This window comes from Vipera berus (genome assembly GCF_964194415.1).
Source record: "Vipera berus genome assembly, chromosome: 3".
NCBI lineage: Eukaryota > Metazoa > Chordata > Lepidosauria > Squamata > Viperidae > Vipera > Vipera berus.
In genome coordinates, this window is record NC_138204.1 from 191,830,408 (window position 1) to 191,847,540 (window position 17,133).

General features: G+C 40.6%; 1 protein-coding gene across 1 annotated transcript in view; it reads left to right on the top strand.

The window, feature by feature from the left end:
* NDUFAF6 (NADH:ubiquinone oxidoreductase complex assembly factor 6) overlaps positions 1 to 11,383 on the top strand; it is a 310,512-nt gene extending 299,129 nt beyond the window's left edge. Inside the window, exon 10 of the transcript XR_014025816.1 lies at positions 11,195 to 11,383. The gene's annotated coding sequence lies outside the window, so the exon portion shown is untranslated. The remainder of the gene's footprint in view (positions 1 to 11,194) is intronic.
* The last annotated feature ends 5,750 nt before the right edge of the window (positions 11,384 to 17,133 follow it).

A 17,133-nucleotide genomic window follows, 5' to 3' on the forward strand; every position in this document is an offset into this window, starting at 1 on the left:
GCAGAAAGGATATGCTGTGGGCCCCTTCGGCCCAATTATTCTGGCTAGTGGGGCTCCAGGACCTTCTCTATCATTGCACATGCCCTCTGGAACATCCTGCTCCTGGAGCGTGGTTGGCTCCAACCCTCCTGACCTTTGGCAAGAGCTTAAAGACCTGGTTCTGCCAGTTACCTTGGGGTTTCAATGGGGCAGCATCATAGTGAAGATGGTTGATCGATTAACATTAACACCCCACCTCCCTCGCCATCCGGCTCTTGTTCTCCCCCTCTTTTAATTGTGCTGTAGTGTTTGACTGTTTGTCCTAATTTATTTACGTTTTAGTTTCTAGGTTTTTTTAATCTTTTATGATTGTAAGCCGCCCAGAGTTACCTTGAGGTAAAATGGATGGCCAATAAACTTTATAAATAAACCTCTGAGGTTCATCCTCCTCTTTTCAACTATCCTGGCAACATTAACTATCAAGAGTTTGTACTTCTGCTGATAGTGCTTTCAGGATCTTTGGAATTACTAAGCCCTCTTACTACATCAAGGGGCATATTCCTCGGCATCTGTGTATCTAGCAAGTAGAGGACTGCTATCAGGTGCTAGCTATGCCCCTACATCCAAGCCTGAAAAGATAGTGTTTGAATTAGGAGGTATTGTTTAATCAGAATATGCAACAATATTAGCGTCCACTTTATACTTTGCCTAGAGACGCGGTGGCTCAGTGGGTTAGGACGCTGAGCTTGTCGATCAGAAGGTCGACAGTTTGGCGGGTCGAATCCCGAGTGCCGCGTAACAGAGTGAGCGCCTGTTACTCGTCCCAGCTTCTGCCAACCTAGCAGTTCGAAAGCACGTAAAAATGCAAGTAGAAAAATAGGGACCACTACAGTGGGAAGGTAACAGCGTTCCGTGCGCCTTTGGCATCTAGTCATGCCAGCCACATGTCCACGGAGATGTCCTCGGACAAGTGCTGGCTCTTCGGCTTTGAAATGGAGATGAGCACCGGCCCCTAGAGTCGAAAACGACTAGCACGCATGTGAGGGGGAACCTTTACCTTTACCTTTTATACTTTGCCTAACTTAACACAATAATAATTTATTCACATTTGGATAAATTTCCATTGCCTAGGAATTTTTTATGTATTCCATTGTTTTTAGCCACTGCAGACTATGTTATACTGCCCAAGATAATATCTTTGTTTTCTCTTTCACATTTTACAGTGCCCAAATGCCTTGTATCTATTATCTGAATGTTGTCTTTTTGCAATGTTTAGGTACTATATATCTGAGGCCTCTGAGAATTATTCCATCATGAAGACTACCTTTATTTTAAAGTGAAAATTGACCTGACTAGCTGTAGTGATAGTTTTGATTACTGACTACAGCATGAATGAAGTCATTTGTTGTGGCTTCTCCAAATTTCTGCATTTTTTCTGACACAAGGTAGCTTTTTGCTATCAAGCTGAAATGGATAATACCAAATTTCTCAGCATTTTCTCTGGCAGTACTTTCAAAACTCTGGATAATGTGTTTGCTTGTACCTGATCTTTTCCTGGCATTAACTCAATAGTTAAGTCATTTAATTGAGACTAGGAAATGACTCTTTGTATATACCTTTGCTTTCTTAGCAATAGATAATAAAGGCTTGTAGTCAAATTCTGCAACAAACAAAGTTTCCAATACTTTAAACAACTGTATATTTGGCTAGTTTTTACCACTGTGATAGTATGATAGTACTTGTCTATGGAGATTCTCATTCATAATCATAATAGTAAAGTTGGAAAGGACTTTGGAGGTCATCTAGTCCAACCCACTGCTCAGGCAGGAAACCCAATACCATTTCAGACAAATGGCTGGCCAGTCTCTTCTTAAAAACTTCCAGTGTTGGAGCATTCACAGCTTCTGGAGGCAGGTTGTTCCACTGGTTAATTGTTCTAACTGTCAGGAAGTTTCTCCTTAATTCTAGGTTGCTTCTCTCCTTGATTAGTTTCTATCCGTTGCTTCTTGTCCTGCCTTCGGGTGCTTTGGAGAATAGCTTGACTGCCTCTTCTTTGTGGCAGCCCCTGAGATATTGGAACACTGCTATCATGTCACCCCTAGTCCTTCTCTTCATTAAACTAGACATACCCAATTCCAGCAGCCATTCCTTATATGTTTTATCCTCCAGTCCCCTAATCATCTTTGTTGCTCTTCTCTGTACTCTTTCCAGAGTCTCAACATCTTTTTTACATCGTGGTGACCAAAACTGAATGCAGTATTCCAAGTGTGGCCTTACCAAGGCATTGTAAAGTGGTATTAATACTTCACATGATCTTGATTCTATCCCTTTGTTAATGCAGCCTAGCACTGTGTTGGCTTTTTTGGCAGCTGCAGCACACTACTGGTTCATATTTAAGTGATTGTCCACTAGGACTCCGAGATCCCTCTCACAGTTATTACTATTGAGCAAGGTACCCCCTATACTATACCTTTATATTTGGTTTTTCTTGCCTAAATGTAGAACCTTACTTTTTTCACCATTGAATTTCATTTTGTTAGATAGCGCCCAATGTTCAAGTCTGTCCAGATCCTCCTGTATCTTAAGCCTGTCTTCTGGAGTGTTGGCTATTCCTGCCAGCTTGGTGTCGTCTGCAAATTTGATGAGTTCCCCATCTATCCCTTCATCCAAATCGTTGATGAAGATGTTGAAGAGCACTGGGTCCAGAACAGAACCCTGGGGCACCCAACTACACACTTCCCTCCATGTAGATGTGGTTCCATTGAGGAACACACGCTGAGTATGGCTGGTCAGCCAGCTATGAATCCATCTGGTGGTGGTGCTGTCTAACCCACATTTTTCTATCTTATCAAGTACTAGGTTGTGATCTACTTTATCAAATGCCTTACTGAAGTCCAAGTAAATTATATCCACAGCATTCCTCTGGTCCACTAATTTTGTCACTTGGTCAAAGAATGCAATAAGATTTGTCTGGCATGATCTGTTTTTGACAAACCCATGTTGGCTTTTAGTAATCATTTTGTTTGCCTCTAGATGCTTGGTGATTCATTGTTTGATTATGTTTTCCAGAATCTTCCCAGGTATTGAGGTCAGGCTGATAGGTCTGTAATTCCCTGGATCCATTTTTTCCCCTTTTTTGAAGATGGGAACTACATCAGCTCTTTTCCAGTCCTTTGGTAGTTCCCCAGTGCTCCAGGATCTTTGAAAAATATAGTTCAGTGGTTCTGAGATCACATCCGCCAGTTCCTTGAGAACCTTGGGTTGTAATCCATCTGGGCCTGGTGATTTGAACTCGTCTAGGCTGGACAGGTGCTCACTTACCATTTTCTTGCCTATCTTAACTTGTGTTTCTATTCTGTTTTTTATGGCACTATTTTTGATAGGTTGGTCTGTTTTTTCCCTTTGTATAAAGACAGCTGCAAAAAACAAGTTAAAGAGTTCTGCTTTCTCCCTGTTGCTTGTCACCTTCTTGCCACTTTCACCCACTAATGGACCAATCATTTCCTTTAGTTTTTTCTTGTTTTTTTACATGTTGAAACAAGCTTTTTTTGTTATTTTTGACTTTGGTCACAAGCATTAGTTCATTTTGAGCCTTAGCTTTCCTCACTTCGTCTTTGCAGGCTCAGGCTATTTGCTGATATTCTGACTTAGTTATGTGCCCCTATTTCCACTTTCTATACTTGTCCTTTTTATCTTTCAATTTAGCAGAGAGTTCTTTATGCAGCCCTGCTGGTTTCTTTTGAGAGCTGTTATTTTTTCCTCTTTGTTGGTATTGTGCTAGACTGGGCTTTTATTATCTCACTTTTCAAAATTTCCCAAGCTTCTTGAGTTGTTTTCCCCTTGAGGATTCTCATCCATGGAATTCTTCCCAAGCTCTCTCTAAGTTTATTGAAATTAGCTCTCTTAAAGCCCAAGACTCTAGTTTGACTGTATTCTGTTGCTTGTGCTTCCATAATGTTGAATTCCAATATTGCATGATCACTTGCTCCCAAGGTTCCTGTGGCTTCAACACCTTCTATCATTTCATCTCTGTTAGTGACAATTAGATCCATAATGGCTAATCCCCTAGTTCCTTTCTCTACTTTTTGGGTGTCAAAGTTGTCTGCTAGGTTTGTCAGGGATCTGTTTGATCTTCCACTTGGTGCAGAGTTTGTCTCCCAGTTGATGTCAGGGTAGTTAAAGTCCCCCATTACTATTGTGATGTGCTTCCTACATACCTTAGTTAGCTGACTAGCAAAAAGTTCATCTATTTCCTCTGTTTGGTTGGGTGGCCTATAGTATACACCTATGGCAATGTCATTTTTTCTCCCTTTTATATTCTCCAAAGGTGCTTTTTTCAAGAGGCAACTAGATTTTCTTTGTTTTTCCTTGAAGATGTTTTGCATCTCATCCAAGAAGCTTCTTCAGTTCAGTTTGGATGGGAAGCAAAACATCTTCAAGGAAAAACAGAAAGGCCAGTTGCCTTTTGAAAAAGGCACCTTTGAGATATGTCTTTGGTTTCTAAAAAGACCCTAGAACCACATACACCTGGTTTTTAAAAAGTCTTTTCCCTCTGTGCCCTACATAGGCTATTATGATCTTTACACTTTGTTTTAGTTGATTTATGTTTTGTCTTCTTAAGTTACTGAGTCTTTTGGTTTATTTAAGATGTTTTGGAGGTCTTCAGTTGGTTTATGTGATATGGTGATGGGTGAGGTCATAATAGTCTGTTGGCTGTTTCTGAAATGTTTTTGATGAAAAGTGTTATTCTTTTCAAGGCTTGTGTTGGTTGTGCTGTAGTGGATGAGTGGTCAGCTACTTTTTTCCCAGTGGTCTAATATTATTCAGTGAGATTTTCCCGTTATTAGCAGATGTATGGACTTTAATCTTCACTGGAACTTCATTACAGGAAGATAGAGGTTGAAAGCCCCTTTTTTCTGATTCCATAGCATTCTGATTTCATCCCGAGAGTGCAATTTGATTTTTGTAAAACAAACATTCATAGAGTTGTTAACTTGCATGAACAGGATATTTTTAAGACAGAAGAAAGTAGAACTACAAAGTGATTCAGCAGCAATATGACCAGGCTGGCATTTGATGTTCATCTACAAAAGCAAAGAACTGAGTGTTAGATCAGACATAGATGCCAGTCAGTGTAAAATAGTTGCAGAGAAAACGATTTGATTTAAAGTTAAATTAACATCAAAATAAAGGAGAGAGAGAAAAAAGAGCACAAAGGTTAACCAAGTTGACATCTACTTTAATTTACCATTTCATTATTAGGACAAGGATCTGGGTGGAGTGTTGTGGTAAATATTTATAATACCTATGGAAAGAGCCAGTTTGGTCTAGTGGTTAAGGATGCAGGCTACAAACCAGGAGATTGTGAATTCTAGACCTTCTTTAGGCATAAACACTCTGGCTGGCTGGCTTTGGAGTAGTCATTCTCTCTCAGCCCAGTGTACCTTGTAGGGTATGTGGGGAAAATAGGAGGAAGAAAGAGTATTAGGTATGTTTGCCACCTTGAGTTATTATTTTTATTAAAAAATAATGAAGGAGAGATAAAATATCTAAAACAAATTTATCTATGAGGCATTGATAAAATGCTTGGCTTTCTAATCTATTTTTTTCACTGCTTGGTCTAGAAGTGAACATTAACATCTCTAACTTATAAGGGATGTTCTAGTTTGAATAAATTCCAGGTGAAGTCAATAAATTTCAAGTGGAAAATTCAATTAGAATTAAATTATTTTTATCAGGTTGTTTTTTTTTAAAAATTCACTGGTAAAAATGAATGTATGTCTTCATTGCTAGGATATTACTCTGCAGTGAGATAATTCTGTTGAAGGTTCTTAGGATTGGCATCCTAAAAACTATTAATAGTCCATTTATCAACTGTCAGCTGTAGATGTGTAGCATTACTATTTCTTTTCTACTTTTGTATGCTCCCCGCAATACTGTAAGTCTTTCATATTTCATAATAAACACATTTTTCAAGTACTGTGGTTGATGAAAGAAGGTCTTCTGTTTCATTTAAATCATACAATCACTTTCTCAAAAGTAAAAGAGCTGGCACTGGTCATTCTAGCCCATGCCTGGCCCAAATTTTAGTAACAGAAATAACAATAATATTAACAATGAAACCCCCCAGGAGCACAGATGGGATCCATATGGAGGAATTCTGCTCATTCTGATTCTCCTAGGGGTTAGGGGGCTTTTTGTATGTTTTTAGCTATGTCTCCCCGAGAGCATTTCAGTTCTGTTGGCACTTTCTATAGCAGAATTAATAATGACATTCTCCTGGCAGGCATCCAGTTGTGTAAGTTTATGGAGTAATTTTGTAATAGAGCTGTGAGAGTTCATTGGGAAAAAAATTACCAGCAGGTGAACAAGCTGTCCACCTCACTCCTCTAAAAAAATCAAAACATACACATACACACCAGTGCACACCCCATCAGCTTAGCAACCTTGGAAAGGCTATCACCCCTATGGTTTCTCTCAGAGTCAGAGGTTCGGAGTGAGGCAGGTCAATAAGCCCACTCTCTCCCACTTCCAGCTGCGAAAATCATACCCATGTTTCCCATTTGTACTCCTTCTATTTATAAATCAAATGTCTGAGCTGACTTTGCCCTCTGTTCCAGCTGCATGGTCCCTGCCCCAGTTCTCTGCCATTCAAAGAAATGATTTAATGGATGTATCCCAAAGATCAGTCATCTCCTCTGAATGCCCTCCCTCATCCAGCTGCAGTTTCCTGCCCCATCTCCTTTATAAGCAATGATGAATAAATTAAACTCATCTCTCCCCACTCCCTTTTTTTTCCATCCATGCAGCTGAAAATCCACAGCCCTCTTTGCTAGGCTGCCCCCCAGCTTCAAACTCCAGTTGCTAGGTATGCTTCAAGGGAGGCACGGGCCTAGGACAGTGGCTTCTCCTTAGCCTAAATTTTGCTTTTCTCTTATGGTCATTCTGAATAATTAGACACAATAGCTGTTCCTACATGTCAATTGTGAATATGGGGTAACAAACTCACCTGAAGAGAATGTAAAATCTCTTTTGTTTTGAACGCATGGCCTGATCTCATAGAGACCTGGGTCTTACTGGCAGATATGTTCTCCAGGCTGGTTCTCCTGTATGAGTTGCATCGCCTGAATGGGGATTCATTTGAAATGACAAATGCTATGAAAAGTTCTTGTGAGATGCCTCATTTTTATGAGTTGTTTTCACAGGTATCAAGTGATAAATTAACTTCCATGTATAAAGTTTTCAGCAGCAGGATGACCTATCAGAAAGTAACCCCAGATCAGGACTGGAGAACACCAACCATTAGCAGGACCCTTCATTTTTTCTTGTGCTTCATACCATATGCTTTGATTATGAATTTGGATGAGAGATGGCATCAGCCTGTTAAATATCAAGACAAAGTCATTGACTGCAAATTTGGGATACATCTGACCCTTTTCCCACATTAGGATTTATTTTAAAGATCATGATACTGTCAGCCTTACCCGGTGGACAAGACGGGAAACATGAACAGATGAACTAATCCTACTTCATTGTAGGGCTACATTAACAGATTCTTGCACATCTGAAAGTACAATTCTCCTTCACAACCTAAGAAATTAGAGAGGGTCTCTTCTGAGCTTCTTCTCCGGCTCTCTGTCCAACTGTGAGCTATGTTGACTCTTATCTGATCATTCCCTAGGCCAGGGGTAGGCAACCTTGGCTCTTTTATGACTCGTGGACTTCAACTCCCAGAATTCCTGAGCCAGCATGGCTCAGTTTGGAAACCTCTCCCTTTCCCCTCAGCATGGCTGGCTCAGGAATTCTGGAAGTTGAAGTCCACGAGTCATAAAAGAGCCAAGGTTGCCTACCCCTGCCCTAGGCAGTGTCCCTGGGCCTATGTCATCCCCACATACAGATATAAACAATTGACTCAACTGGGACAAGTATGTAAAATAACGATGGAAGCTAAAAACAGTTAAGTTACCTTTTTGAAAAAAGCAAGTTTATAACCTAACAGGTACTTAAGATACAAATAATTATAGGTAGTTCTTGACTTACAACAGTTCAGCTAGTGACCATTTAAAGTTACAACGACACTGAAAGAAGTGACTTATGACCATTTTTCACACTTACATCTGTTACAGCATCCTCGTAGTCACATGATTTACTTTCAGATGCTTGACAACTGACTCACATTTATGACGATTGCAGTGTTTCGGGGTCATGTGATCACCTTCTGTAACTTTCTGACAAGCAAAATCAATGGGGAAAGCAGATTCACTTAACCATGTTATTAATTTAACAACAGTAGTGATTCACTTAACGAACGTGGCAAGAAAAGTCATAAAATGGGGCAAAACTCACTTAACAAATTTCTCACTTAGTGACAGAAATTTTGGGCTCAGTTATGATCATAAGTTGAGGACTCCCTGTACATCTTGTGGCAGGACAGCTGAAGCAAATATAAAAGCTATGTTACCTGTGGGTAATGCCATTACATGTGTATTGTTTGCCTCCTCTTGCCTGTCCCACCTTCTCCCCCACCCAGCACACAGATAAATTGTAGTCAGTGTGATGTGGTGGATAAGGTGTTTGACCAGCATCAATGAAACCAAGATTCTAGTCCAGTCTCAGCCCAGGAAGTCTCTTGGATAACCTTGGGACAACCTACCTGACAGCATGCTTGTTGTGGGGAAATATAGGAGGAAGGAACTGAAGCTTCCGTACAAATGTTATACTTCTGTACTTCTAATAAAATAACTAAATAAATGCTTAATGCTGGGATCTGAAAATACAGCAAAGCCTTTGCCATCTTCTCTTGATCTTCATTGATGGCAATATTAACCAGCTCCTTACCATTCTTTTTAAAGATCTAATCTCTTTAAAATTTGGTCAAGTGTGAGGGAAGTTAGTAGAGAGAACAAAACATAACATACAATTAACCAGTGGATCAGCTTGCCTTCAGAAATTGTGGGCGCTCCATCACTGGAGATTTTTAAGAAGAGACTGTTCTGCCTGAGCAGGGGGCTGGACTAGAAGACCTCCAAGATCCCTTCCAGCTCTATTCTATTCTACCTCCAAAGTCCCTTCCGGCTCTATTTTGATTGATTGAAACATTGAAACATTGTAATCAGATATGCAAATCCTTTAAATGAACTTCCCTGCCCTGAAACCCTGTCAAATGTGTTAGAGTTAGACTACATCTCCCATAACCAGCACCAAACTTTACAGTTGGTGTAGGGGTAGAAATTGCAATCCTACACATCTGGCAGATAATAGACGGAGGGTGACTGTTGTAAACATCAAACAGTATTTGATGTGGAATTTATAGGGATTTCCTGGAATCCAACAATCATATTTTAACTTGAGTGATTGAAAGCTTTGGCAATTTGGAATGATGGGAATGAAATCCCCTTACTTACCATCTGGTGGCAGCAGAGTCTGCAAATAAATAATAAAAGCAAAAAAGAAACAGGGAAAAAAGGCGGCCTTTCCCATTACCTACTTAATGGCTATCAGCAGCACGGGGCTGCAGAATGAACAATAGGCAAGCTCTGAGTGCTTGCAAGCTGGCAGGAGAAAGAATTTAAAAGAGGATGGCTTGATTATTTTAGCAGGGGTGGAGGGGGTGGGTGTCAGAGTTCCCAAGTTGTAGGCAGGAGCCACTAAAGTAGAGCTAAGATCTTAAGGAGAGGCTTAAGCTTTCCTGTATACTAGTAACCTGAATTAAATCAGCTAAAGGTATGGTCAAAACACAAAACAAAGGGATCTTCAGAGGCAAGCTAGGAAGGAAATACAATATCCACTTGGACCTTAAGCAAGGAATTACGTCAAGCACTGACTGGTGTTGCCTTTACCTTATTAGAAAGGAAGCAAAATTAGTACTTGACTTAAATGCAGGCATTGAGGCTGGGTGGCTAGCCCTTAATGGAAATGCTTTGATTAAAGTTGATAAATGGAGACCTGTGTCCCATCGAAGTATTTTTAAAGTGCAGAGAAGATCTTCTATTTATTTATTTCAGGGGTGTCAAACTCAATTTCTTTGAGGGCCGCATCAGCATTGCGGTTGCCCTCAAGGGGCCGGGTGGGTGTGGCCAGGGTGGGCGTGACCTACTGGGTGGGCGTGGCTAGAGTGCGTATGGCCTACTGGGTGGGCATGGCCAGCTCTACATCGTTTGCATCAAGGGTGCCTGTGGGGGCCTGGGCAGGAGTGGGACAGATCTGAGGGTCTCTGGCAAAAGGAGGGTCTCTGGGCCAGGGCCAAGGCAGTGGGGGCCGTTCCCTCACTGTTTCCAGGATGGCTTCGTGGGCCGCATGAAACCACTTCGTGGGCCAGATCTGGCCCCGGGGCCTTATGTTTGACATGTCTGATTTATTTGATTTATACAGCCACCTATCTTGCAAATGCTTCTTGGGGTGGTTAACAGCATGTGAAAGAAAATAGGAAAAAATCCTCCAACATCAACAAAAGTCTACAATGGCTGCTGGGGATAAACCCAAACAAAGCGATCAGTAAAAACATCTCAGGGATCCCTCTGACATCGTTGCTGAGAAAGCAGTCAGGTGGATATGGATGGTGTTGCCTGGGCTAAGTTTTAAGTAGAGTGTTCAAGTAGGGTTAGCAGAGAGCTGAACAGGCACAGGAGGACTCAGACAATAGGAAAGTAGGACAAATGGAGGGAAAGAATGACACATTGTTTAACTTCGGTGGCACCTGACACAAAAATTGGAGTAAAAACTGCAAAAAGAAAAAACTTAGGCCTTCATATATATGAAATTTCTTTTTTCACGTGAGAAAGACTGGTTTTTCAATTGGGATATCCTCAACAAATCTTTACTTTCAAGAACATATGCTACCGATAATATTGAATTGACTACAATGCACTTTTCAAATTCCACCACAGAAACATATGAGGTATTTTACGATCTACAGATTGCAGTGATCATAGATTTGAAGGGGCTGGATTGAAGCCGATTGCTGGAATCAGGGAATAAATTAAATAACATAAATATAGGCTGTTGAGTCTGTCAATGGATAAGTGAAAGAAAAAAAGAAAAGAAACAGACAATGTACAAGACCCCATCATAGGAAAGTTTGAATGACTACTGTAAAAACTGACCAAACGACTGAAACAAAACACCAAGAATAATAATAATAAAAAAAGATAATATTGTTGTGATTCAGGGTCAGCCTGTGGGTTCGGCAGTTGGGTCGGATGACTCAGAGGAGGAGGAGGAGGGGGGTGTTGAAGAGCTTGCTGAGGGGGTTGGACAGCTTGATGAGAGCCCTCAGCCAGGCCCCTCTCATCTGGTCACGACGCAGACCCAGCTGTGTGAGCCTGACAGCGTGGATGAAGATGACCCACAGCTGGCCCTGTTCAAGGACGCCTGACGCAGGAGGCAGTCAATCAGGAGTAAACAGAGGAAGGCAATGGGGCTCCTCGGAAGGAGGCAGAGAGAAGCCACGCCCTGAACTGTATTTAAGGGGGAATGCGTGGGAGGGCTGGTTTTGCTGAAGGCAACCGCTTGAAAAGCTCCTGTTTCTTGGTTCGTGTCTTGTTCTATTTGTTTTTGTAGCAATAAATTTGGCAGGCGTAATTCCAGCCTCTTGCCTTCTTGTAAAAGGGGTTGTCCCTGCCTTCTCTGCAGGGCTGGTAGCAGGCTGGTACAGAACAAATATTTGATTTTAAGGCCTGTTGGATGGAGGACCTAAAGACATTAAAAGGAGGATGTCATCCTTTTGCTGGATGTCTGGTAACCCTCTCAGTTCAAGGAAAGCACTGAAATCTCATCACCACTGGTTGAGTTCAAATGTATTACTTTTGCAATAGTGTTATTTTAAAACAATACTTTTTAAGCCAAAGAAGAGTAAGTGGTAGTTTCTTCCTTATTTACTTTAAGGAGTCCTCTCCCCTCCATTGCCTGATTTTCTATTTTTCCTGGGCAAATCTGAGAATGTGAGGTTGGGCTGCCATCATGGCCACCAACTCTGAAACCTGAACAACCATGAGGCAGTCAGAGAAAAGAGCCGTACGTTTTCCCCAGTGGAGAAAAGGACCACCAGAAGCTCTGCAGAACTACCCCACTTTAGAACAGAGAAGAATAACATTAAAGCTGACCCCTTGCTCTTAATTTACACCATAATGTAATTAGTAAAGAATCAGAATCTGCAGATGTTATGAGGATGTGCAGCTCTCAAACAAATTCCAAACTACTGCAAAGCCCATCTGGAAGTGCCCGCTACAATCACAGAAATAATTTGTTTCTGCTGATGGAGCCTCTTCATTTACAAAGAATATTATTGGGGTAGCCACTTATATACTCAGAGAAAGAGGGAGGTTTGTGAATAAAGGCAGAATTACTGTAACATCTGCACTTTTTTTAAAAAAAAAATTCAATTGTTTTCTAGTAGGCTATTCATATAGTTTCTTAATAAATGTAACACCATAGGAAAAAAGTGTTCCTTCCCCTCCCTTTGGGTAGCACTGAACTGTCGGTTCATATTTTGTAGTTTCTGGATTCTTCATCTGAGACTTCAACATGCAGAGAGAGGATTTGAGGCTTGGTGAAGATTTAGTTCTTAAAACAAACCCTATTGCTTGTTAAATCAGTCCGTTTCCTAAGGGAGACGGCTACTAGTCTGTCTTCTACAAGAATGTATTAGCAGCAGATGTTTTCTCCATAGTATTATAGAAAAATATTTTTGCTGCGCAAACAGACGCACTTCTCTATATTTGGTACAGTTTGCTTTGCTTTGTTTATGAGTTTGTCTCTGTCCACAGAAGTTTGATAAGAATGTAATATTGTTCTGGATGGCTATGCAAAATAACAACAACACACAAAACTCTAGACTCCTGTCCTTTACTAAACTAAATGCATAGTTTCCTGATATGCAGCCCATGCGATTGGGCTTTATGAAAAGATAAGGACCATGTTTTTCAACACAAGCAAGCAAGCAGTGGGTCTGTTGTACCTAAGAAAGTCTTCCTTGGTCCTCACTAGTCTCCCTGTTCCCCCTGACATCATATTTTAAGTAAATATTTTCATCAAAACTTTACATAAACAGGAGAGGAAAATAAAGATTCCTTCAAATTGAGCCTAACTCCTAGTGACTACAAGATCATGGCCATGCAGTTCTCTTGGCCACATGAGGGACATGGTTGGCTACTACTTTCTTCCAGGATGTTTGTTGACTTCCCAGTCTAGTCTATAGTCCTGGAGTTCTATGGTAGTAACTGATCCAAGTAAGAGCAGATTCTGAGCCTTCTTAGCTTCTGAGTCCAAAGAAGGTATACTAAGGGCTGACACCTAATCAGGCAAATAAGAGCTGTCATGCAAGGATCACATTTCAGACTACTTTTATGTTTCAAATAGGCCCTATACAATTACAATTGTCATTATCGGTCAGTGCCCATTTCCCCAGAAGGGAGGAAACTAAGGTGGGCTAATAGGAACCATCCAGGAAAGGACTAAAGGTAGCACCAATGATCAACCTGTCCCATTTGCCTTTTATGGAATGTTTTGTGACATATCAAAATTCTCTAGGGCAACCATTTTGTATCATCTAGCATCCACTCTCCAAAACTAAATGGGCCTCTTTGTCCAAACCAAACCAGTGCTATGTGTTTCATTTATAGGACCCTTTCTCATTTCATTTTATGCTTTTGGGGTGAGGAAAAAAGAAGACTGGGAACACAGAGACTACCACAATCTATTAAGACAAGGCTACCCAGCATCCACAAAAAACCAGTGAGGCATTTTGAGGTAAAAGTGTCCATGACTGCGCTGTACAACATTTACTTCTCTAGTTCATTTTTTATATAGAAGTAATCTTCAACTTACGATTACAGTTGAGCCCAAAATTCCTGTTACTGAAACATTTGTTAGGTGAGTGTTGCCTCACTTTACAACCTTTCTTGCCACAGTTGTTAAATGAATCACTGCAGTTGTTAATAACATTGTTAAGTGAATCTGGATTCCCCATTGCCTTTGCTTATCAGAAGGTCACAAAAGGACCCCAGGACACTGCAGCCCTCCTAAATGTGGGCTAGTTGACAAGGGTCTGAATTTTGATCACACGACCATGGGGATCTGCAACAGTCCTAAGTCATTTTTTTTTCACTGCTGCTATAACTTCGAATGGTCACTAAATGAACTGTTGTAAGTCGAGGCTGAATTTAGATTTATATTCCATACATCTTGTTGCTTTCGGTGGAAATTTGACTGATGCATGCCATTTTCAATTCTCCTTACTTTAACAATTGTGCCGGCTTCTTCTTTGAGCTCTATTCAGGCTCAGAGTTATGGCCACCCAGGTTTTAGTTTGCTTCCGTTTTTTGCCGCTTAACTTTTTATCACATCGCTCGATTGTGAAACCAATTTGAAGTTTGAAACCCAGTCATGTGGTTTATTGGTGAGCAAAGATAATTGGTTTTGTTTCCATCTCTGAACTTGATTACTTTCAGTAACTTCATAGCTGCTCCAGCCTTACTGACAGGGATTCCTGGTTTCTGTTAAACAATCAGCCGGATTGTAAAAGGCATATTTGGGCATGATGTCAGACGTGAAATGCCACCAAATGTATTCTGTTTCTCAATGCCTGGCTGCATGGACCCTTTCAGTGATGTGGACATCTTTGGAATGGAAGTTAGAAAAGCCATAAAAAGAGCTAGTTTTACTGATAATCTGATATCCTGGAAACGTCCTTTCAGGCTATAAAGGGGAAAAGGAATGGCTGCCAAAATAAAATCTTCAGACATCAAAACTCGCTTTCTCACTCCCTGGGAGAATCAACTGTTTAAAGCAGAAAAGAGTTTTACATCCCCTTGTCACTGGCTACGGCGTTGAAAATAGTTATTTTAAAAAGACATTCTTGCTTTCTAAATCAGTCTGCAAGCACATCTGAGTAGGCCTTGAGGAATTTTATCTCCCCTGCTATCAGCCTAGTTTTAAACAGTGAAAACGGCTCTCAGTCAAGCTTTGCTTTCCTCCAGTCTTTCCTCTTTGCTCAGTCTTGTGCTGTATCCTCTACTTTTAAGAAAGCCTGCATTACATCCATAGACCTGGCACTCCTTTTTTGCTGCTTCTTCAAATTGGTTTCTCTTTTTCCTGAAGTAATCCAATTTTTACTTTTTTTTAAAAAAAAAATCAATGTTAATGAACTCCCAGTTTTGCAAGAGGCATACATCTTGCCCATGTTAGGTGACTATTGACAATCTATATACAATCACTCATTTAGTGACCGTTTGAAGTTACAATGGCACTGGAAAAAGGGACTGACCATGTTTTATACTTATGACTATTGCAACATACCTATAGTCATGTGATCAAAATGTTGATGCTTGGCAAGAAAGGTTATAAAATGGGGCAAAACTCACTTAACAACTATCTTGTTTAGCAATAGAGATTTTGTGGTTGTAGGTTGAGGAGGACTACCTGTACTACTCTCATTATTGCGACCATTAACAGGATGATACAGAGCATCACAGGGCAATAATTTTTGAATCAAATGGGCTAATTTGCAGAATTTGTCCAAAATCTGAGACCCATGACTACTGAGGGAATGAACTTTGGGAAGGTTATGACTGCTTCAATGTTACTGGCTGTTGCTGCATTGCTAGGCTGATGTTGTGGTCACATAATCTTCATTTTCAATGGTCCATGACAGTTTCCTAGCCAGTCCCACAATCCCTTGCTCCCTCCTCCACCCAGCAGCCACTTATTAGCCTTCTGGAAAGGGAAAGGGAAAGGAAGGGAAAGGAAAGGGAAGAGAAGAAGGAAGGAAGGAAGGAAGGAAGGAAGGAAGGAAGGAAGGAAGGAAGGAAGGAAGGAAGGAAGGAAGGAAGGGTTTTCAAGGCTCCCTGCCAGATTCCCACAAGGAAACATGGTGACGAAGCCAGCAGTAAGTTGCAAGTTGCACCTGCTCCCACTGCTTTTTTGCCCATCCATGGTCATTCTGTTTCTCTGTTCGAGTAGGGAAATATTTCTGAAATGATGACTCATCAGGGTATGGGTTGTCTAGTCCTAATAACTGTATTACTTAGCATTTGCCTTAGCAAGGTTCAAAGGACTGCTTTCAGCAGTTGCTATGGTAGATAACGAAAGTTTCTCTGCCCTGAATGCCTTTGCTATATGGCTCCCATGTTATAGTAAAAGTGTGATGTGATGTATTTTGTCATAATTTTTACACGTCTTGTGTACCATATTAATGAAATAGACTATCTACCAAAGTGCAGGCAATAGAAGGGGCACTAAAGATATGAAACTCATGGCAACTGTGAAGATGGGTCAATGTTGCTATAACACCATTGCGTACGAGTGCAATAGCAATGGAGGAAAAACATTCTGCTTTAAAGTCAATTCTGATTCCTGGGCACTGCAGTTTTCTTGACACATTTTTTTATCAATTGCTTGCCAGTTTCTTCTTCCTAGTGTTAAGAAAAATGAGCCCAAGATCACCCAACTGGCTTCATTCCTAAGGTGGGAGTTGAACTCACCAGCTCCTGGTTTCTAGTCTGATACTTTAACCATACCCAAACTGGCTCTCAGCAATGAAGTGTTCAGAGAGGATTGTTAAAATTTATCTACTCCAGATGTCAGTCTACTCTAAGAAATGCTCACATGCATACACAGAGTGCTTATCTCCAGCTCTGGAAGGGGCATAGAACAGAAAACAGACCAAAGGGTAAACTCAGTATATCACAGCTTTCTATGAAAATCGCTTGGGAGGAAAAGCATGCTAAAGAAAGAAGTGTGCTCTTTGAAAATTATATTCTGATTATACAATAATGTAATAATGGTGAAGTGTAGTAAGGATGTAAGTTGTAGCCATGACCTGTAATTTTTATACTCACACACACACACACATATATAACATGCATATAAAATGCTCTAACACCTTTGAAGAAAGCAGAGTAGTACAAGCACTGCTATTTGCCATGAGGGGAACTATAACTCTAAACAGGTGGATATAAATGTTTACTATTCTTTAACACCTGAAAGCAGAATAACCTCTTTGCATCATTAGCCTATTTCAGAGAAACTCCATGGATTTCTGAAATTCTTGTTGTGTATGTGAGATTACCAGATTTATAAGATAGTCTTATATTATCCAAGGCAGAGACTTTGAAAATATATATTTCCTGTGTGACTGAAGAATTCTCAGATGTAACT